Source organism: Pleurodeles waltl, chromosome 8 (genome assembly GCF_031143425.1).
Source record: "Pleurodeles waltl isolate 20211129_DDA chromosome 8, aPleWal1.hap1.20221129, whole genome shotgun sequence".
Lineage (NCBI taxonomy): Eukaryota > Metazoa > Chordata > Amphibia > Caudata > Salamandridae > Pleurodeles > Pleurodeles waltl.
Genome location: NC_090447.1, coordinates 877882981 through 877907996, shown reverse-complemented (window position 1 = coordinate 877907996; position 25016 = coordinate 877882981).

Below are 25016 nucleotides of genomic sequence, written 5' to 3'. Positions count from 1 at the left end.
GTAAAATAGAAGTTTGTGTTTTCTATTTCTGATATGTATATTGAAATAACAGCTTGTATTCAAAATGTATTTTACTGTTTTTCATCTGTAAACTTCTTCGCTTGATTCATTCCCTCTCCTTTGTGTATACTCTTGCACATTTGTACGTGCACTTACATTCAAATGTTATATCCCCATTACAAGATGGCCACCACCCTATCATTGAAGGGAGCCCCTTTTTAATTCATGGCTGGCTAAATAAAGACCTCCTTCACACTATTTATCCGGCCACTGGCAAATAGTACAAAATTGCTACTAATTTATAGTATTATGCTAGCCGCTGGGTAAATAGCCTGAATTACGTACTATTTGGCTGGTTGCCAGGTAAACATCAAACAACAACAAAAAGGGGGGGCTACCAAAGAGCGGGAGGTTCGGAAACAAAGTCCTGGTCCTGTGTGTACTTCTCCCAACAATATCTAAATCAAAAAGATATACACAGTTCCATAAAAAATGTCTCTAAAGATTGCAGGTTGCTAGAAATCAAAAATATTTGAAGCATGAGCCCTCACTCACCTTTCAGTGACATGCTTCATCATAAGGCTATGCTCCACGTCAGGCCGGCATTGCAATGATAATAAATTGCGTTTTACCTCCAGTCACTTTTAACTGTTTTTTCATACCAAGCCTAGATCAGTATTCTTTTTGACCGGCTTTTTTTGCAAAAGATCTCTGGCAAAGAGCCCCCTCGTGGGGCCTGTCAGGCATTGCAGTGCCGGCCTGACGTGGAGCATAGCCCTATGATGAAGCATGTCACCGAAAGGTGAGTGAGGGCCAGGTAAACAGCCTATTCCTTATTAGTCACTTTAATTTGGATTCTTCTGTTGATAATGGCACCATAACAAAAATTAAGACTGGTGAGGCCATATCCGATCGTGGCTAAGAAGGAGAGGCATGAGGACAGTCTGCCCTTGTCACTGTTGTTGTTTGCACTGTTGATGAAGCCACTTTCAAATTATACGCAGAAGAATGACAAAATATATGATATGCAAATGGTCAACCAAACACATATTATTATGGGGGTTATTCCAACTTTGGAGGAGGTGTTAATCCGTCCTAAAAGTGACGGTAAAGTGACGGATATACCACCAGCCGTATTACGAGTCCATTATATCCTATGGAACTCGTAATACGGCTGGTGGTATATCCGTCACTTTTAGGACGGATTAACACCTCCTCCAAAGTTGGAATAACCCCCTATATCTTTAAATTTGGATGACAGTTTGCTATATTTATATAAGATGTGGGGACTGGACTGGGCCCAAATGGTGCACAAATTGAAACATTTTGGCTCTGTATCTGGTCTGATGACTAATATTAACACATTGAGATTGCACACCTGGCAGGTTCAGCCCAGTCATGGGTAAGCAATTTTCCCTTGAAATGAGAGATATCCTCATTTTGAGACCTAGGTATGGAAGTATATTACCCGGATAAATATGTTTTTCAGAGCAATGTCTCCATAGATCTAAAATTGTTATCCAGATCAATTTCGTTCTGCAAGCATTTGCCAGTATCAGCTCTGACCAAAATGGTAGTATTCCCTATGCTACTATAATTTTTCCGTTAACATAACAATGGCTCTTCTGTCTACTATTTTCAGGATCTGTGTTACATGTCGGTACAACTGAATTGGGGGTGGTCGATAACTCAACCTGCACACTTTGTTCCTATAATGCATGATAGATAGGCACACAAATGAAAACTAGCACTTAACAAGTAATGAGAGTGACACCTTCTCCCAAAATACCTATTATGTCCATCTGGTACAAATTTATAATTCACTGCTGTGAAAATAGATGGACCTAATTACACACCTTATCGTAATAAACAATGCATGGGGGTCATTGCTGCTTTGATCACCAGTTTGCTAGGTCAGCAAAGACCCTGACTTCCACTTTCCTGGCAGAGGATCGCCCACCATATGTTCACATTCCTGCCTGTTTGGTAGGGATCTCACTGCATATATTACATCTAGTGTGTATGACAATTGTTCTAAAGGCAAAGCAACAAATTATTAAAGTTTAACTTCATTTTAGATAAAATAAAAATTTGTTGAAGATACTAAATAGTGGTCTCTAATACTTGTACCATCTACAGAGATGACTTCATGTAGATATGGTGCGCACAGTTTTTGCAGACAGTTGTGCTCTCAACTCAAGATAAGCTTGAGGGGTCTTGCAAATGCGAGTTGTGAAGGGCAAGGAATAGTTAAAAGAGTATGTTGGTGAACCCTTTGACTGAAATGGGGAGCTGAAATTCTAGTAATTGGAAGGAATATCGAGAATATGAGAGAAACTGAAAATTGCTTTCTGGGTGCAGTAACAGTAGCAGAATCGGTGATTTATTGCAGGAGAGCTGAGCTGTCTTTCCATGAGTTGGAAGGTGTTGAAGTGTGTCTTTTAAAAGCAATATTAATATGAAAAGCTTGCAAAATATTGTGTGATGAAGCTGCATAGAAAATGTGTTAACATAGAAAATAATGCACACGTTGAAATGTGCCCACGGCGAGTGGCTACCAATGTATACGAAGACTAATGAAAAGGCTTATTAATTCTGAATTATTATGCAATAATTTTTGAATTTGTATTAGTATATCATAATTAGATTTATGTGTTAAGAGTTTTGCTTTATTAAACCAGTGGGCCTTAGCTTAGCGAGGGTTTGGGCCTAGCTGCCTGGTCTCATATTGAATTGTATTTTCTAACATGTAATGTGCTGTTTTCCTGAAGGACACAAATCTGTATTTTTCCAGGAGTTATGTGTGTGTAGCCGTAGTAAATTATTTCACATGAGAACCGGCTTGCTCAAGGCGACATTCTTGCTAAATGCAACAGTGTAATTTGTAACAGGTGCAAGGTTAACCGTACTAGGAGAAGACAATGAAGACACTGACTGGAGCGCAAAGTGTAACATTCTCTACCTGACATTCCAACCGTTGAAGAGGTCAATAACATGGACCAATCCGCGACATGGGAACTGTAAATTGTGGAAAATTCTAGTAAGGTGCTTACCGAATTATTGGATAGAGATAATAATGCACCAAACTTCATCCAATGAGGAATTAGGGAATAGTAAGACAGTTTTGATTTAACGGCATAACCCAAGGAAACAGAGACTCACTTCTTCCACTTACCCTTGCCATTTGACATTCTCTTTGCTATGAGACTTTTGCTAGAGGACTTTTGCGAGTTGCCACATATTAGTTTAATTGTCCTGTCACTTTAAATCATCCTCTACCCTATATTTGTCTGATGCTAACTTCGCCTCCATCAGAGGGAAGTAATCTGTTCCGTAGCTATGCTAGTTTGAGGCTTTGCCCCGTCCTATCTCTGCTGATGGTGAATTGACTGATGTCCTGAGGACGAAGACTGACGCTGTTTGCTGATCTGTTGGATTGGTAACTATCCGATGCAAATTGTAATTGTCTGTTTGCCTTTTCTTTCTAGGTACCAACTGCTATTTTTGATAGAGGCCTTAGTTTAGATGTTTTCTAAATCTGTGTTCACTAAAATGTTTTGCATAAAGCCCAACATGCTAATGCTAAGTTGAGGTTAGTTAAGGTGTTCACTAATATCTTGTGCAAATAGACAAATGACTGAGTTCTTGCTTTGTTGATTCATGTACTAATGAGAGTCTGCTAAGTTGATTCCTATAAATGATGTGCCTAAATGCTGAATGAATATAGCTGATACATTGATTAAGTTGCGCTTTGATTACTGATTGGATTGTTTAGGCATGGTTTATTGTTAATGAGATTAACAGACATGATATTAGATTGTAACTAATATGGAAATAAATATCTTAACTTTTGACTAAACTGGTGTGGTTATTCGTGACTGAGAAGTCATGGTGTGTTCGATAATTTATTCTTATTAAATGTTTATCTACTAGTGATTGTTATTATTGATTGTTTATTGATCTAATGATTGGTGATTGCCAAGAAAATATTTCTTACTGGGAAGTTCCCAAACGTGGTCCAAAGGTTTGTCGACCTAAACGCGTCTCCGTGTAAGTTTACTTATCAAGGCTCTGACTCACTAACAAAGGTGGTTCCTCTCCAAGCTGTTGGTGCCACTTAAGAAGGATAAAGATTGTTTATACAGTCAATGAGGACATCTGTGACAGAATGCATGATGTAAGCATTGGGCAGCATACTTTGACATATGTATGTGGTACTGCAGTACAGACTCTTCTACTCTTCTTCTGGAAGAATTCTACAAAATGCTGATATTTCCTGGACCAATGGCTTTGAATAACCTCTCACCTTTAGGTAGAATTAAAACAGTGCCACTAATCTTTGGGACCAGAGGTTTGCTCGCCAAAAAGGCACTGGTCTTGCCTCAGTGACCACCCATTTCCTACCTGCCCTCTGAAATATATCTCTTGCAGTGAGGACCTGTTCCAGAAGAGGAGCTCAGTTTAGAAGGTTCCCACCCACAGAACCCAGCATGGCCTCTTGACCTGTGGAAATAATCTGAATGACACCAGAACCACGGTGAAGAGTTTCAATCATGTATTTTGTTAAATGGCCCTTTCTGGTGTGGTTGGTCCATCAGTGGAGAAGACAGAGTATGGGATGGTGCTGGGAATGAAGCTGTACGAAGACTAAGGAAGGTCTATTCTTAAGATAAGTAACCTTCATACAGAACCCTCCAGCCATCTCATAAGGTGCATACTGTGAATGCAAAGCTAAACGTTGCTTTTTGAAAGTGTATCCGAAGAGTCAGAACAGAAGTTACTGCAGACCTTCTATTTTGGGAATTAACTCAGCTGTAATATCTCTGCTATCCAAGTAACTTTCCTTTCCAATGGTGGCAGGTTTCCACTTTATTCTTTGTGTTAGTTTGTTACCTGCCACAGAACTGTGCCTTCAGACTCTTGATTTCCTGCACTTACAACCTCCCTAAAGACCAGATGTATAAGGCCATTTCGCAGCAGCAAAAGCTGCAATTCGCAAAATCATCGGGGTTGTGCCTGCAGAATGGCTTTTTGTGTTTGTCCTTGCCAGTATTAAAAACATTTCTGAATTACAAAATTGATTTACAGACCCACACTGGAATGCTATTAGTAAGCGGCATGGAAAGGTAATTTCTTTCTAATAGTAGTTGGGCACTGTAAGTGTCAAAGTTTTGATTTGTCAGTTAATGACACCAAAAAAAATAGCAGACTGATTTGTAAACTGGAAGGTGTCCTCTTAGGGCACAGTCTGATTTATTAATGGTGTAATTCGCCTCGAGAAGAGCACTGCCAGCAACTCATTGTTTTCCCAAATGCAAAACTTTTAATAAACTACAATCAGTTCTTTAAGGAACCAATGCGGCTTTAAAAAACGGTCGATCATTGATAGCCTATTTTTGAAAAATTGAAAATGTGTGTACAGAATGTTGTGCTTGTTAAACACTGGAGTAGTGCAGAATTGTTATGGGAGATATGGTATTGTTTTTTTCAGTTTTCTTTTCTATCCTCTACATGGTAAATACAACTGGAGAAAACAAATAAAAAGATGTTTAAAAACAAAAAAAGGCTTCCTCTTTGATAAAGCAGCAGACACAGGGATAGTGGTCTGCTGTTCCTTGCAGGCCTTCATCCCTGTGTTTGTAGCCCATCAAAAGAGTTTTCCAATAGACCTGGCTAATTAATATTTATTAAGCAGGTTATTTTGCAACCCCTGCATCTGGACATTTGGCGATGTGGCCTAGTAGTTATTAAGTTGCATTGCAAAATAAAGACTGGTCACAAAAAGTCGATATGCAATTGTAATTACATTTTATCACCAGCCTTTTACTACCTCTGCCCCAAGTTCTAGTCCACGCAGTAAGGGCCGTATTTATACTCTGTTTGCGCCGAATTTGCGTCGTTTTTTTCGACGCAAATTCGACGCTAAACTAACGCCAACTAACGCCATATTTATACTATGGCGTTAGAGGCGAATAGCGCCAAAGTTCCCGGAATGTGCGTCATTTTTTAGCGTGAACCCCTTCCTTGCGTTAATGATATGCAAGGGAGGCGTTCCCGTCTAAAAAATGACTCCCAGGCCTTTACGTGGTATTTATACTCCCGGGCAAAAGAGACGCCCGGGAGTGGGCGTGGCTAAAAACGGCGCATTTGCGCCGCTTTTTAACGCCTGGGTCAGGCATGGCGTTAAGGGACAAGTGGGCTCAAAATGAGCCCAGAGTGCCCTCCCCTGCCCCCAGGGACCCCCCCTGCCACCCTTGCCCACCCCAGGAGGACACCCAAGGCTGGAGGGACCCACCCCAGGGACATTCAGGTAAGTTCAGGTAAGTATTATTTTTTTTTTTTTTAATATTTTTTTTTGGCATAGGGGGGCCTGATTTGTGCCCCCCTACATGCCACTATGCCCAATGACCATGCCCAGGGGACAGAAGTCCCCTGGGCATGGCAATTGGGCAAGGGGGCATGACTCCTATCTTTACAATGATAGGAGTCATGTTGATGGGGGATGGGCGTCGTTAAAAAATGGCGCAAGTCGGGTTAAGACGATTTTTTCGACGTAACCTGACTTGCCCCATTTTAAGACGCCCATACGCCATTTTCCCCCTACGCCGGCGCTGTCTGGTCTACGTGGTTTTTTCCCACGCAAACCAGGCAGCGCCGGTCTGATTGCGCCGTCTAACGCCATTCCATAAATACGGCGCCCGCATGGCGCTTCAGAATGGCGTTAGACGGCGCAAAACTTTTTGACGCTAAACTGCGTTAGCGCAGTTTAGCGTCAAAAAGTATAAATATGGGCCTAAATGTTTACATGAATAAATGATAATCTGAGCCTTTTGATTTGTTCTAGTGTATTATGAGAACCAATTCATTTTCTTGGTTTGATATTGGGCAGGTCCTTGACTCAAAGCATCCTATACATTCCTTAACATGGTACAAGGTTTTTTTTTGTTTGTTTACCAAGAATTTCTGAGTTAGTATCTACTACTTAGTAGTATTGGAAGACGGATTTGTTTCAGACTGATTTGTGTTTCCTTCTGAATGATCAGTGCTCATGCTGAGTACTGAGATCTGCTTAAACAATGGTGTAAGCTGATGAATGCTGCAGTTAGTGTGCTCTGATTTACCTGGTTCTAAATGAAGCTGTTTATTTTCCACTTAACATTACATGCAATTCCGTGTATCAAAGGGATGTATTGATTTTTACTTGATATAATGTATCAGAAAACTACCTTTTATCTGGTTTGTTTTCCTTCCTACTGTATGCACTACCTGCCGCAGTAGCATTGTGAAACCATACCACCACTCCTGTGTTTCACTAAAATGTGTATTATTTATTTATTGGATATTGTCTTAAGATAAAATGTTAGTAAATAAAACTCCTATTAGAAAGGGATGAGGGGTTTGGGCTGACATGCACTGTGATGGAAACAGAGATTAAGAAAAAATAAAAATGTAGGGAAAACACAGAGAGAAACTTATAGAAAAAGAGACCATGAAAGAGAAAGGTAAGACGAGAAAAAAGATGTGTTGCTAGATAGGGGATTGACAGAACATAAAGAAGAAAGAAGGCAGAAGAATGAAGAATGAAAATAAACGTAATAGAGAGAAGACACGATGAAAGATAGGATGGTAAGATGAAACAATGAGTAGATACAAAGGAAGGGTGAAAGGAGTGTGGGGTAATCTTGCTTAGAGCCCTTACTGTTACAAGAGATATGGTTCAAGTGAGGATATTTCAGATTTCTGGCTTCTCCCCTAACCTAACAGTTTGCAACATAAAACAATCAGATATCATATTCAATGGTGTGACCTTTATTATAACTGTACATAATTACAAATAACTAAAAATACATATCTGAATATACAAATCAAGTCAGTCAGGCAGTAGGTAGCTCTTGGAGAGTTTTAACAGTATATCAGGATAGCCAAAGTCTTTTGCGTACTGATGGTCCTTCCTGCGCTGAACAAAAAACTGCAGCTTCCCCAATGAAGTGTAGAGGCAGGCATTCTCCCTTTCCAACTGTGCCCTGCGCTTCATGGCCTCCCGCTCTGGTCTCTGCTCCTCTGAGATGGGGATAGACTCCTCCAGCTCCTTGGTGGGGCCTGGTAAATGAGACAGGTGTGACAGCGGCAATCTTTCAGGCCTCTGGTCTTTGCCACAGAATGCTACAGCATGATCTATGGGAGCAGCAGGTCGAGCAGCAGGTGGATTTAGAGCTGGTTCAATTGGCACCTTGAGTGTAGCAGAAGGAAGTTGTTCTGAAGGAAGCTGAATAGCTTTGCTGCTGTCACTTCCCATTTTACTTCTTACTTTTGGACATGGCTCTCCATTACCAGCTAGAGATCTAGCTCTGTCTTCAGAAAGTATTTGCTTGTCTCCTAGACATTTGGAATTAGTCATGTTCATTGTTAAGACTCTGTTTTCACTCTCTTTCCTCATTTCCTTCCTGGGCATCATTCTCACTCCTGTCCTTGTGTTGTCCGTGGAACCAAGGTGGATTGAGTGTTTGTCAACCAAAATGTCCCTCCTAACAGGCAAAACTGTCTGAGTGGAGATCTTAGAATTTTCGGATATCTTGTTGTTTCTTAGGGCACTCACTAGTGGCTTTTCATTAACCTTTGCAGTCAAACGCCCAGTGCTGCTTGGATGGCCTTCTGTAGAAAGTGGAGCTGCAGGATTCCCAGAAGCACGAGCTGCACCTGTGCTCTGTCCTTTTTTTCCAAGCGGATGGAAAACCTGAATAGATTCAAGCATTTGCAAGCTGAGTCTACTCCGATGACGTTTAAATGACTCTTTTTCTGTTTCTGTACATACTTCCTTTCTTTTGCTCTGGGTTTTCTTGTTTTTGTCATTTACCTTTAGTTTGTTTTCTGGATTAACTGTTGTACTCTTATTCTCACTTCCAGGACAAACACATTTGTATTTTTGCAGGGATTTTCCTTTGTTAAGGACAACGGTTTGGCTCTTTGCTCTCTTGGTGGGCTGCTCCTTAATATCATTCTTTTTCCTTTTGGTAGCTTTGCTCATATCAGCACCAGAATCACTCCTCAGAGCTCCAGTTCTGGAAACATTTTTGGTATCAGCTTTATTGACAGGTTTAGGAGTGCACATACTTTTTCCGAGTGGAAATGTGGCAACCTCTTTGCCCATGGTATCCTTGTCATGCGATTGCTTCAACTGGAGCTCTTCTGATGCTGATGTGTACAAAGTATCATTTACCATCAACATACCTCGTATGCCTTGCTTTTCTTTGGTGGTATAATTCAGATCCAGTGTTTTTGTCTCATGTACCTCAGACAAATGGGTGTGCTTCTCTCTTATTTTCCCAGGAGATCCCACTTTCTCTGCTCTTTGCATGGGATGTGTCAGTGTGCTTCCTCTTTGTGCTAAAACTGTCTTCTCCTCTCTTGAATCCAGGGAAGATGAAATTATTTCTGAATTTGTGACTTCGGTGACTATTTTGTATCTGTCCACTGTTGTATGGACTGTTTCATTTGCAATTGTATGTCTAGTTGTTGGTCTTCCCATGTCGCTCTGTGGTAGAGATACAATTAAAGCAGAAGTATTCTGTGAAGATTGTGACATAATTTTCAAGCTTTTATTTAAAGAATATCCCTTGGTAACTAAATCTTTGTTGAGATTTCCCCCAGGTATGACTTTGTGGAGGGGATCAGCGTAAGATAATATGGGTTGAATATCTGGAATCTTTATTTGCAACAATGGTGTCTCCAGAGAATCCTGGGGACTATCAGAAATGCTCACATGCTGCAAAGATTTTCCTTTCAATGTGGTCGTAAATACGCTTCCTATTTGTTTTTGTCCTAGAAAAGAAGCATTATTCTTTTTTATTCCGCACTCATTGATCACAGCCTGAGGAGGATAAGGTGACAAATGTGTTGCTGCTGTTTGGACATCCAAAGGAGCTGGACCTAGGAGTATCCTGTTGTCCTGGTAAGTAGTGTGGTGGATAGAGACAACACTTCTGCCTTCAGGGTTTTGTTCAATTAGATGTGGCCTTTGGCTTTGGGCAACTACACCAGCATTCTGAAGACCTGGAACATAAGAAGACATAAGAAAGGTAATTATAAAGCATCCACATTGTCAATCATAAATTGGCATATTTTACTTCTATTAGAAGTGCAAAGAAAAACATATTTAAGTCATTATGCCTGTCAAAATCTCACAGCATGGTAAATGTTGCTGCATTAGCAATGCTCAACTAAAAGGTTCATAGTGAAACTAAGAACATTTATTTGCATGTTATGTATTTCAGTATTTCTTTTTACAATATGAGGAGTGCAAAAGGATGTTTCTTATACACAGCGTTTCTGCTAAATGCAGAAGGATGAAGTAAATTATAGCAGTTATAGCAATAACTCCTATTTACGGAAGGAAACTAGACAAGAAGGATCAACAGCAAAGTGGTATTAGATGTAAAGAACACAAAACCTTGAAAGGGAAGAGGGCCGTAGAGAGAAAATTGTAAATAATTTGAACGAGTCTCGCTTTTCACAAAAGGCAGATTGGAAATCAAGAGTAAAAGTCCTCCCCACTCCTCAACTTTAACGTTCAGCACCAATTCTTCCCAATATATTCAATATCACCGAAAATCACTTTTACTCTCCTCTGTGATTGGACTATAGGCCACTCACATATTCAGGCTCCAGGGAACACCTCTACTTCCACACTAATGCGAAGGCATAATTTTGCAACTGTATCTCCACTGGGGGTTCCTTTGTCTAGTCCAATGTCGTGTTTTGACCAGTAATAGACTTTTGAATAGTTTGTGTGCCCTATGTATTAATGTGCCTGGGGCAGTGTGTAATATGCGCAATCAATGCAAAAATGTTTAAAATTGGGCATTACGTAATATGACCATAGTAATCATTCAGGGGAGATCTGATTAAGATGGACATTGCAGTCCCATCTGACAGAAATATTTATGAAGCAAGCACAACAACTAAGTTCCTCGTTACAAGAGTATTGCACCCACACAGATAATGGCAGGTGGAATTACACCTCTATAAATTCTGAGTGGACAGGTATATCCAGGTCTGTAAATCCTGGGTCTGCAATCTTTGGATCGTTGATGTAAATTCTGTTGACCTGTGCAGGTGGCTTCTGATGGATCCGTCTCTAGGCAAAAAGATTTTCAGACACTGAATAAAATGGCCTGGAGGGGACTGAAATTTGGGTTTGAATGTGGAAAGTGTTTATGAGAAGATAATGTATTAGAAACTGGAACATTTGAATGTGTTGTTACATTTCATGAGTTGTGACTCTCATTTATGTAATATGTACTACTGAATAAGAATAAATCTCATTCAGTTGTTTCGTATTGTATTTACAACTTATTTAACTATATGATTTAACCCATTAAAGGTAACTCTATTGAAAAATGTCAATACAATTGTTTATTGACAACATGACACACTATCCTGCTGTAACTGCAGAACTTTAATGAGAGAAGGGGATAGCAGTTCTAAATATAACTCACTCTTAAATCAATTCACATATAATCTATCCATATCCAAGACTAAGATAACTAGGAAAGGAAACTTCTTGAGACTGGACCACAGCTCTGTGACTTTTCTATGCTAAGATGTAGAAAAAGCATTTGCCAAACTAAGTTTAAAGACAGTTGGTAATACCTGCCTTCAGGACAGGACTGAAATAAAAAATGGGTAATATGGGTTAATATATAGTAAACCTTGATGAAATTGAGATGACACTCTGTTTTCCAAACACATTAACCCTATCAAATATATGAAACAGGTAAAGAGTTTAAATAGAAAAATGTTGAAAGACTCCGGAGTGGATGTGAAGTGGTAGGTACGACAGACACTAGGTCTTTTTGAAAAGCAGCACATTGGGCGGCAGCTATGAATTTCCATGCTGCTAGAGAATGTTCTACATCATGCAAATCAAGGACATTTTTGTTCCAGTGACCCGAGGGTGAATGAGGACAGGACAGCTGCAATTACTATTAGCTCTTATCATAGAGGCTGATTTACAGTTTGGTGAAGAGGGTACTCTGTCATACTCTGAAGGTCCGCCCTCTAGATTTACAGTCAGGAAGACTGTAAGTATGTCAGCAAGTAAGCATACTTCATCTCCGTCGCTGACATACTCCTCTTATACTCCGGGCAATCAGAGGTTTGACCATTTGACTGCCTTCCTCCATTTAGAGTGAGGAAATACCTAGTTTTTACTATTCCCAACTGTTGTTTGAAATTTGCCAGTAAGGGACAGGAAAAAGTTAAAATATCCCCCAGACCAAGTGAGAAAGCTCCCATTGTGTGGTGGACATTACATTTGTTTTTTCAACAACAAAATCCAACTTTGGAATTTAATTTTGAAGAAACAAAAACAAGATAAAAGTTTAACATGAGGCCATCAAGCTTGATAGAGCTGTCTGTGAAAATGTTAACTCATTGAGAGAAACCACCTAGACAGTGGTTCCTTGTCAACAACTACAGTTGTAGGAGAGTCAATGGACAAGTCAAAGGACCTCATTTATGAGGCAGTCACGCAGTGCACCACAGCAAGTCACCTTGCTGCCCTAAACTGCGTGACAGGGAAAGGGCAGGAGTGCACCGTTTCTAAGGAAATACATCTCATTCCTTCCCCTGCTGAGGCTCTGGCATACAATGGGCTACCTAGAGCAACACAGGCACCCATGCATCTTGGTGCAAGGGTGCCTGTGTTGCATGCAGGATTGTTTTTAGCTAGAAGGGGACACCTTCCTGATCAAAAACAAACCCTGAGGCTTTGCAGCACACATAGAAAGAGGAAGAAACGAGTAGAAATGGAGATATTTCCTTCCCCTGCGAAGATGTAAGGTGCAAGTTCTTGTAAATTGGGGGATGCACTAAAATCCATAGGCGTTGCTTGGGAACATCCATGCAATGTCCATGGAATGCCTTTCCTGGGACGAGAGACACAATAAAGTGGTTTGCTGAGTTGCATTACTCCAGATTTTGGAAAGTGGCTTTGTGTGGCTTGAATAATCTTCTAAGGTTTGTGTCACTCTTGCACCACGTTACATGGTGCAAGAGTGACGCAATAACCTCATAAAAAGGCCCCAAAATTCAGGGGACGTTTACTTCTTCAGTGTGATAGAGCATTTTACTCTTTCACCCTCTGTCTTCCTAACTATAAATCAGACATTTATACATGATCGCCTACATCGTGGCCCTCCATGGCTCTCCATTTACACACTCATTTCATAGTGTAATGCTTACTTGGTATCCCAGTTGTTCCTTGACAATCAGTTTTTATATCTCCTGATGAGGAGGCAATGGGACAGTAGGGCATACTTAGTGGTGTAGGTTGTTGGCTCCTGATCTGCTGAATTCCATTTAAGACAAGGGGCATTCCAATGTGAGGAACAGTGTATTGAGTTCCTTTATTTTTCCTGATGTCAATAGGATGGGGAACAACCTGGGAGGACTGTGAGATGGTGCTCTTCTCCGTCGGGACCAGCTGCCCCACCATAGGCTGATTGTAAATGTAGACACCATTTCCAGTGTTGAAAGGAATCTGATGGCCTTGGGTGCCGTGGTTCCAAGGTTGAATCATAGGTGGAGGCTGCATCCTTAACGTCTGTATGCTTGAAAGTGGAAGATGCTGTTCATATGGGTTGCTATTTAAACTGGCTAGACTAGTCGTGCTGTGGTTGGTGGAAGTTACATGTGGTGCAGACAAAAACAGATGTGCTGCTTCCTGTGGCTTACTCCCTTGGAAGAGTTGTTCACCAAATGGCTTAAGGTTTCTGCCCCCAACATGAGGTTGGTTACCAGGTGTAATGTATTCAAGAGTTGGTGGGTAGTTAAACAGCATAGGAGGCTGTTGGGATATTTGTAGCAATTTTCCATCGATTACATGGAAAGCAGGCATAACCTGTGGCCTATAGATATAACCAGGAACACTCCCATGAGTGGGATGGATATTAGAGGCCCATGGTGGCACCATAAGTGGAGGCCTGATGTTTGTCGCAGACAGAAGACTGTGTGGTGGAACTTTAGGCGCAAGGGGTTGTCGCACTGGATCTAGAAAAAATAAGAAACAACAAGTCATTTAAAAGCTCTCACTGATTTAAATCACAGACAGAACTATTCTTTTCATATTGATATGACAACTAAACAGTGATAGATGGAGGAGAGTTTTAAATCTACTAGTTACGTCCAACGACATACTCATGTAAATGAACCTGAAATCAATAATTCAGGTATGCTGTTGGAAGGGAATAATACCTGCAGTAATGTATCCATGATTCAATCATCACAAAATAATTCAGTCAAATGTATGTCACTAGTAGCAATTTAAAGCTGTTTGAGTCAGCTATAGCAACCCTAAGCCCTGTGTTACTTGTTTGGTCTATGATTTTATGGCATGAAGGCAAACAATATACTAATTTTCTCTTCAGTATCTCACACTCATATCTGATTCTATTGGCCTGGCAGTTATGTCAATAAAGAGTTCAGAGTTATTGATTTACTAAGGACTTAGCAGTTTGCTCTACAAAGTTTTCTAATCACTGGAAACACAGTATGGACGGAGGTGGTGATTTTTCCAATGATTAACAATGCTTGGTGACTATGTTGTGTTTACATGTCAAGTCAAGGAAAAAACAATAAAGTGCTATAGTGCTTATAGAGCTACAAGTATAGGGAGGGAAGGAGGGGGAATATAACAAAGGATCTTCGACATTTGGATACTAATTAATGATATGTCTTTGATATGGATGGCGAACGCTATAAATGAGAAGCTAAAATGACAAATTAGTATAAAGATACATTATCACTAATGCCATAGATTCAGGACAATACATGAGACATTTAACATCTAAAATGAAAAATATCCTTACTTGTCATGTCACAAAGACACAGGAGTGAACAAATATTGTAATGATGTAGATTGAAGTCTGTCAAAATCTCTAAACCAGAATTCTTTAGCATGTAAGAACTGTGACAAAGATGGCAGAAAAGTTTTGGCTACAGCTGCCAATGTTGACACACCTGCACCTTAGCAACCCTGAAGATTCTGTGATGTCACAAAGGCATCTCACTTTGGTAAGAACCAATGATGTCACAATCTGATAAAAAAAACTGAGAGGAATGCAACAGTGTTCTATTTAGGAAGCTAAAATATATGCTTGTCTGCAGTGGCACAAAAAGCAGCACTTCTCACCGTCATTCATTGAAATAAAAGGGGATTATGTGAACATATCAGGGGCTAATGGATTTAGCATAAGGGTGGGAAACACAGAGGAGGGAAATGTGGCTTAGAACGTTTTATTATATTATGTTTCATTCTTCTATATAGCATAATTTATATTCCGATTAATAGCACATAAAGTACAAAAAGAATCATTCTAAAATAAAATTTGATAGTAAAGATGCCTTTGCCTATCTCATGCCCCAGAATAGACAGTTAATTGTATGTGAATTACTAGACCAAAGAGATTTGGTTAAAACAACCACCCCCTGTCCCCTTGTTCTGCCAGTGAGAGGTTTGCTCATTTCCATAAAATATATCCACCATCAGCTTTCAAACAACCAAAACAACTATGTGGAAGCCTTGTCATGTGCAGGGTTGAGCAAATGGGAACCGGGAATTGGAAATCATAAAATGTCTCTATCATAAAGGAAACGTCATTGGGGCAACTATCATTTAGCTTATCTGGCTACATGATCTTGTACGTTGTGTTACTGTTGCCATGGTTCCACCCAAAAAACTGACAGAGAGACTTACATTATTCTAACATAACATTAGTTTCCATAAACGTTGGTGTACAATTTTACTCTGTTTCACTTTTAGTGCAACAGTTAAGGCTGTTAGTTTTTAGATTAATTTAGCACCTTCCTTCTCTCTGTGTGGGAGAACTAACTATTTTATTATTTGTTTAGTTTGATCGAACCCTACATTCTTTATTCTTTCAATTGCATCTCTTTTTTATCTATTGAATCCTTCCCTTCTTTAGAGCACGTCAAGGTGTTTATTTCAAACTCAGTTCATACTGAGACTCCGACAGGGTCACTTGAAGGAGATGTTTGCTTTTGCTGAGTCTTCTGGTCTACCTTTTGTGGCAGCAGAGACAGAACATGTGAAAATGCCTGTAGTCAGCAATCTTTCTCTAACGTGGAAGGAGGATTTCCTTTAGGGATATGGTATACTCAGACATTATTGGGTACTTAAATGCTACACAATCAAGGCTTTGTCATAGATTTTAAGCAAACCACCTTTTGTTTGCCAAAGAAGAATCTCCTTGGGCTTCACTAACAAGACCAGATTGCTTGCCCTGGCCACTGGTTATTTAGATATTGAGGAAAGGCTTACATTGTGTAAATTGTCACATGCATATATTCTGCCTTTCATCTAGCTCTAAACAATGACTTTGTTGTCCTGTCTACATTCAAAGACTTTAATCTGTTGTGCTTCCCTGCACTATAATTAGCGTACTGTAAAATAAAAAATGAGGAATTTCCAATCTGTATTGCCACAAGGATCTCTTTCAAAGTCTTTAAACCAAAGTAAAAACTTTAGAATTGTCAAATTGTGAGAAAGCTTGTGGCAAATTCCTGGCTACAGCTGTCAGCGTTAATACAGCAGCCTCTTGATAACCCTGAAGATTATGTGAAGTCACAAATTGTAGGAAGCTGGCTCTGTTTATACCTTATCAAAATGAGATATAATGTGCACAGAGTCCAGGGATTTCCCAGAGGTTTAATGGAGACTAAATTAGATAATAATAATGCTCTCTTTTGTGGTAGTGTGGTTGAACAGTTAGACTAATCAGAGCGTAGTGCAAATCACTAGTTGTACACACACAGGCAATAAATGAAACACACACCCAATGACTGCAAGTTGATGGAAGATGTAAAATGGGCTCCCATGGATTTTCAGGGCATTCGGAATTGTATTCGCCAGCAGGTAAGTACCCACGTCTTCAGTGGGCAGACCTGGCAAGTTCCGGGTGCAGGGTGTAAACTCAGCATTGAGCTCACAATACTTTTGAATATGGGGCTCCTTGGGGTCACAAGAAAGCTGCAGGTCAGGACCTGGAGGTCAGCTCAGGGAAACCACAGGCTAGACAGAGTGGAGGGTCGCCTGCTGCATGTTGCTGCACCGGAAGTCGGGTTCCCCAAGGCCAGGGTGGTGCTGTTGCAGGGTAGCTTTTGGCATTCGGTTTCTTTGTCCAGAAACTTCACGGGCAGGGGTGTCCTCTGGATTTAGTCCACAGAAGTTGTTGTGTTGGTCAACCCAAGGTGGACACTTGGTCAGAAACGTCTGGGGACCTGCTCTAGACCGGTGGCCCACCTGGACACTAGCCGTGGGTATCGGGGGCAGAGTAGGCTGGGCTTGCTGATCAGGGTGGTTCTGGAGTCTTTTTTAGGGTCGAGCCTGCATCGCATGCGCTCGCGCATGCATATCGATAGTGAGACGCTTAGGAAATAAGAAAAGGGATCAGAGCCCCGTCCACGTCACATCTGTGCTTTTCATTGGTTCGTGGGCTTGCCTGTCAAAATAGGCTTGCTTTCAAAGAGGAAAGCACGCCTACGTCATTCCTTTTCTGGTGATTAGCCCTCCTCGAGCGCAGCGACCAAGTACTGAAAACATGCAAGGCTCGCTGTTGTCCGTCAGGTTTGTGGACTACTTTTTATTATCTTTTGTTCGCTGCGCGATCTCGCTTGTTATCCTTTGTTCGCAGCGTGATCTCACTTGTTTGGACATATCACAGCTTCTTGGGGTGCCACATTTTGTTTTTACTTCGAGTTTGAAGTGTACCGCATTTACTTGATTATTGCAGCTGCATGGGGTGAAGATTACTTTGTGGTTGCAGTATATCGCGTTCACTTGATTATCGCAGCTGCTTTCAGTGCAGTGTTTATTTTTTACTTCGTGGTTGCAGTGCACAGCGTTTACTTTGCTATCGCAGCTGCTAGGGGTGGTGCTTTTTGTGTTTTATTTAAAAGTTACAGTGCAGCACATCTAGTTTGTTTATCGTGGCTGCCTGGGGCACCACTTTTCATTTTTACTTCGCAATTGCAATGCACCACTTTTAGTTTAGATATGGCACTTGGGTCATTGCAGTTTTGTGTTTACTTCACAGTTTCAGTACACATGTTTATTTTTTAATGCAGCAGCTTCGGCGCCGCGTTTTGATTTTGCGGCAGTGCACCACATTCACTTTGATACATAGTGGCTATTTGAGGGCAACTAATTTTCGTTATTAAGTTGCTGTCGTAGTACACTGCATTCATCTTGCTTTGCGGCTGTGTGAGGGGTGGCGCATTCTAATATTTCCATTGTGGTGGCAGAGCAACGTGTCCATTTTAGTTTTAGAGTGGGTGGGAGTGGGTGCAGAGTGCTCTGTGTTTTTTCAGCTGCCTGCTATGGAGCGTGAGCGTGTGCTGGCTGTGCCCACATACGCACACTACATAAACCATCTGTCACAGACATGTAAACTCTCTGAGGTGTGGAGGTGGAAGCATTTGTGCTCCTGGATAGCTCAATCTCTAGAGCATAAATTTCAATGGCTGAATGGGCATCTCCTTGCAGTGCACCTATGTAATGTGCATGTGGGGCTTCTACTCCCATTCTTCTAAACACGAGGAGGCATGGTCCGAGTGAGAAAACAAGCCACACTGGTTGCTGCACCTTGAGTTTTGCTGCAGTAGTGACTCTGTTAGTGGCCTTGCAGAAGAATCACAGTAACATGTTAAATGACCTCACTTAAATGGGTCTTCTCATCTACCTGGGCCTATCTTTCTCAGATCTTTAATCTGAGGCTCCAGGGTTCAGGCCCCTGTACAGATGGTTTGTCACTCCTAAGCATTTGTACAATATCTAGGGTTACAGTTGGTGCTTGGGCGATGCTCACTTTCTGATTTTCTTTAAGGTCACAGGGCAGCATTTATTCATTGTGTTGTTTACTGTCTCTGCTATCAATGTTAAACTTACATAACTTAATTAAGCTCCATGTTTGTTGTGTTTACAGCAGCTGCCTTGGGTAGTGTTCACTTCATGGTTCCTTGTAGTTGCACGACACCACTTTTGATTATAGTTGCTGGAACAGCTGGTGGTGCCAAAACACAGTTGGGTGATCAGGTTTACAGTGCACCATGATTGTGGCAACACTAGCTTTTATATCACTGGTAACTTTATTTTTTGCAGAGCCTGTTTCCCTTGTTTGCAGTACAGCGTTGTGGGGATCACACACAGGTGATTTAATCATGGTTTCAGTGCTCTAGTTTTTTAGGGTGGAGCGTGCAAAGCGATCTGTCCCTGTTGTTATCTCTCTAATGGCTTGTAACAATGCCCATCACTTTGGTTGGTTCGTGGGCTTGCCTTTTAAAATTCGCTTGATTTGATTAGTGAAAGGCATGCGTACGTCATGCCTTTTCTGGTGTTTAGCCCTTGTTAAGCGCACCGCCTACTACTGAAAACATACAAGGCTTCATGTTTTCCGTATGGCTTCAGGACTACTTTTTCCTCTTTCTTTCGTAGGTAGTGAGATCTCGCTGGGCAGTAGTCAAGCACTTTCCATGACATCGATCTTGTTACATGGATAATTGCACTTTTGTCAGTAACAAGGATAACTGCACTTTTGCCGATATGTTTCACTGCAAGCTAACTTCTGTTTCCTTCTGTGTGTTTGCTTTGCGGCCATCGGCTCTCTTATGTGAAAGTGTTTATCTTTTAATATTCAGTTTATGTGGCAAGAAAAGTCCGGTTAGGAGTTTATAATGCTAAGAGCTCTAACTCGAGCAAACGCGAGGCCCATTGCATTGCAAATGCTTGTTTGGAGTTGCTTTTTGGACAGGGCTGCTGTCCTCTAGCGATCTTGGTCCTCTGGTGGACAGGCAATCCTCTTGGGGTTTTGAAGAGGTCACTGGTCCTGCAAGATACATCAGCTTTTTGAAGCAGGGGCTTCAGAAGCTGTAGACAGGCCGATAGGGCTGCGGCCAAGTCAATTGGTGTCTGCAGTCTTCTCTGTTGGGTGTCAGCTTAGCAGTTATTATTTCTTCTTGTTGTCTTCTTGAGGTCACCAGAAACCTTGTGAGCTGGGTTCAGGGGTGCCCTTAAATCCTGGATGGAGGGGTGTAACAGGTGTCAGGGGTCAGGGATCAGTAGCCAATGGCTACTGACCCTGAGGGTGACTACACCCTTCCAGTGTCCACTCCATTTGAGGTGGGTGAAACAGAACGAATCCTATGGTCCCTATCCTCCAAACCAAGATGGAGGATTCTACATGGAGAGGGGTCACTTCAGCTCTAGACGCCTTATGGGTGGACCTATGTGAAGTGGTCCCTCCTCCTTTTTTTTTCAAATGTTCCTGCTGTACTTGCCGCCAAAAGTGGGACTTTGTCCGGTGGGTGGGCATCTCCACTAGCTGGAGTGCCCTGGTACACTGTAACAGGAGGACTGAACTTTTGAGGCTCACCGCCTCGTTTTATAGTTCCTGCAGGCAGGCGGTGTGAAGCAACTCCACCCAGAGCAAGCTTTTTTTCTGACTCCATGGGCACAAAGGCGCCCACCCCATGGGGTCAGAAACTTCTCCTTTAGTGGCAGGCTGGCACATACTGGTCAGCCTTAAACTAAGTGGGTTACACGAAAGGGTTGGTTAAAATATAGGGAGCATTTCTCAGATGCCCTCTGGGCGCACTGTACAATAACTCCAACACTGGCATCAGTGTGGGTTTATTCTGCTTGAGATGTTTGATGCCAAACTTCCCAATCTTCAGTGACGTCATCATGTAGCTGTAGTGTTCATGATGACAAACTCCTAGCCCATGTACTTTTTGTGGCCACACTGCACTTACAACGTCTAAGAATTGATTTAGATATTGTAGGGGCATATTGCTCATGCAGCTATGCCCTCACCTGTGATAGAGTGCACCCTGCCCAAGGGCTGAGAGGCCTGCTAGAGGAGTGTCTTATCTATACCACAGGCAGTGGTGGGTGGACCTGGCATCCTGAGAGGGATGCCATGCTGACTTTTCCTTTTTCTGCCCACCAGTACACACAAGCTGCAAATTCAATGTGCATGTGCTTGGCGAGGAGTCCTTTAGTGTGACATAATATATGTTGCAGCACTTAGGGACCCTACCTGGTCACAGAACCCTTGGTACCACTGGTATGTTTTACAAGGGTCTTAGCTGTGTGCCAGGGTGTGCCAATTGTGGGAACAATGGTACAGTTCTAGGGAAAGAACACTGGTGCAGGGGCCTGGTTAGCAGGATCCCACCACACTTTAAGTCAAGAAAGCATCAATATCAGGAAAAAGGTGGGGGAGGAACCATTAGAAAAAGGGGCTCTTTCCTACACAGCCCCCTCCCAAATGAAAGAGGATGAGACTAACCTTTCCCAGGAGAGTCTTCATTGTCTAAGTGGAAGAACCTGGAAAGCCATCCGCATTAGCATGGGCAGTCCCACGTCTATGTTCCGCTGAAAAGTCCAATCCCTGTGTGCTCACCTTTCATTTGTATCAGTCATCTAAGTTGTCTGTGGACAGTTTGAACAATAAAGTGAGTACCAAACAAGTATGAGCTCAGCTTTTTCAGTGACAAAACCACAGCAATGGCCTCCTTCTCAATGTATTGTCACTCCAACTCTGCTCTCTGTAGAGTAATCTCCTTTTAATAAAAACAACAGGCTGGTCATAGCTATCATCATTGGATTTCGGACAGGACTGCTCCTATCCCATGTTCAGAGACATCTGTCTGCACAATTAACTGCTTAGAATAATATGGAGCTTTGAGTACTGGTGGTGAAGTTGAAGTATGTTCTATGTGGGGGGTCACAATGGATCCATACACTTTCACAAATCCCCTATTGTAACCAGTCAACCCATGGAATGCCCTGACTTGAGTCTGGGTTTTTGGAGCTTCCCAGTCCAGAATTGTCTGGATCTTGGGCTGTAAAGGTTGCATTTGGCCTCCACCTACAAGGTGGCCCACGCATACAACAGTGCTCTGCCCTGTCTGGCACTTTGATGCCATCCTAGTGAGGCCTGCTGATTCCACAGGTGGATCAGGTGATCCTGCCTGGATAAGCTAAAGACAGCAATATCATTTGGATATACTACACTAAAGGACTCCAAGCCAGCAAGGACTTGATTCACCAACCGTTGGAAGGTGACAGGGGCATCTTTAACACAAAGAGCCTAACAGTAAACTGATAATGCCCATTAAGTGTAGTGAATGCTGTCTTTTCTTTTGCTCCAGGTGCCGTTCTGATTTGCCAGTGCCATGCAGTTAGGGCAAAGGTACTAAGGAATCTGGCTGCACCTAATTTGTCTCTTAGTTCATCTGCTCTTGATATAGGGTGTACATCTGTCTTGGTGACAGAGTTGAAACCTCTGTAGTCCACACAAAACCTCCTCTCTCTCTTCCCTTCTTCGAAATGATGTTTGGGGACCAATACCACTGGGCAAGCTCAGGGACTGTCAGAGGGTTCAATAACCACTAAATTCAGCATCTTCTGGAATTCCACTTTGATGCTCACTTTGACTTGGTCAGACTTTCTATAGATTTTGGTTTTGACATGTAAACTGTCTTATGTGTCCCCATTATGGGTACACGGGTGGGTCTGTCCAGGGGCCAAAGAGAAAAGCCCAACAAACTGCTGTAGGACTTGCCTGCAGTCAGCTTGCTGTTGGGCAGTGAGGGTGTCTGAATAGATAACTCAATCAGCTGACCCATCTTTAGAGTCATGTGAGAGGAGGTCAGGGAGACACTCACTCTCTTCTTCCTGGTCCTCATCAGTAACCACCAACAAGGGTATATCTGCCCTGAAACATTAGAGTTTCAGGTGGTTTACATGGATCACCCTCTTGGGTGTCCTGCTGGTGCCCAGGTCTTCCAAGTAGGTGATCTCACTCTTCTTTTCTAGGATAGGGTAAGGGCCACTCCATCTGTCCTGGAGTGCCCTGGGAGCCACAGGCTCCAGAACCCATACCTTTTGCCCTGGTTTAAATTTTACCAGTTCAGCCTTTTGACCATACCACAACTTTTGGAGCTGTTGGCTGGCCTAAAGGTTTTTAGATGTCTTTTTCAAGTACTCAGCAGTCCTTGATTGGAGGCCAAGCACATAGTCCATCTTAGAAATGGGGTCTCTAGTTGGCAGAGGTATCACCCTTGTCCAAATAGGGCCCACAATCCTAGTCAGGGTAAGTCACACACAATCCAAATGATCCTGTGCCCACCCTCTGGTAGCTTGGCACAGAGCAATCAGGCTTAAGATAGACTGCAGAATGATGGCTCTATCGGTTTCAAATTTAGAGTCTCAAGCCACTGGTATACGGATTTATGGCATGTGAAATCTACAAAAATATAACATGAAATCTATAAATATTAAAGGAAGATTTCCTTACCAATCATGTCACAAAGATGTAACAGTGAAGAAATGTTGTAATGAAGTGGGTTGAGGTCTGTTTAAATCTCTAAACCAGAAGAAAATTCTGTAGCATGTAAAAACTGTGGCAAAGATGGCGACAAACTCTTGGCTACAGCTGCCAATGTTGACACACCTGCACCTTAGCAACCCTGAAGATTCTGTGATGTCATAAAAGCATTACACTTTGGTTAGAACCAATGATGTCATTCTGAGAAAAAAACACAGAGGAATGCAACAGTGTTCTATTTAGGAAGCTAAAATATGTGCTGGTCTCCAGTGGCACAAAAAGCAGCACTTCTCACCATCATTCATTGGAATAAAAGGGGATTATGTGAACATATCAGTTGCTAATGGATTTAGCATAAGTGTGAGAAACACAGAGGAGGGAAATGTGGCTTAGAACATTTTAATATATTATGTTTCTTTCTTCTATACAGCATAATTTATATTCAGATTAATAGCACATAAAGTGCAAAAAGAATAATTCTAAAATAAAATTTGATAATAAAGATGCCTTTGGCTATCTCATGCCCCAGAATAGACAGAGTTAACTTTATGTGAATTACTAGACCAAAGAGATTTGGTTAACACAACCATCCCCTGTCCCCTTGTTCTGCCAGTGAGAGGTTTGCTCATTTCCATAAAATATATCCACCAGCAGCTTTCAAACAGCCAAAACAACTATGTCGAAGCCTTGTCACATGCAGGGTTGAGAAAATGGGAATGGGGAATTGGAAATCATAAAATGTCTCTATCATAAAGGAAACGTTATTGGGGCAACTATCATTTAGCTTATCTGGCTACATGATCTTCTACGTTGTGTTACTGTTGCCATGGTTCCACCCAAAAAACTGACAGAGAGACTGACATTATTCTAACATAACAGTAGTTTCCATAAACGTTGGTGTACAATTTTACTCTGTTTCACTTTTAGTGCAACAGTTAAGGCTGTTAGTTTTTAGATTAATTTAGCACCTTTCTTCTCTCTGTGTGGGAGAGCTAACTATTTTATTATTTGTTTAGTTTGATTGGACCCTACATTCTTTATTCTTTCAATTGCATCTCTTTTTTATCTATTGAATCCTTGCCTTCTTTAGAGCACGTCAAGGGATTTATTTCAACTAAGTTCATACTGAGACTCAGACAGGGGCACTTGAAGGAGATGTTTGCTTTTGCTGAGTCTTCTGGTCTACCTTTTGTGGCAGCAGAGATAGAACATGTGAAAATGCCTGTAGTCAGCAATCTTTCTCTAACGTGGAAGGAGGATTTCCTTTAGGGATATGGTATACTCAGACATTATTGGGTACTTAAATGCTACACAATCAAGGCTTTGTCATTGATTTTAAGCAAACCACCTTTTGTTTGCCAAAGAAGAATCTCCTTGGGCTTCACCAACAAGACCAGATTGCTTGCCCTGGCCACTGGTTATTTATATATTGAGGAAACGCTTACATTGTGTAAATTGTCACATGCATATATTCTGCCTTTCATCTAGCTCTAAACAATGACTTTGTTGTCCTGTCTACATTCAAAGACTTTAATCTGTTGTGGTTCCCTGCAGTATAATTAGCGTACTGTAAAATAAAAAATGAGGAATTTCCAATTTGTATTGCCA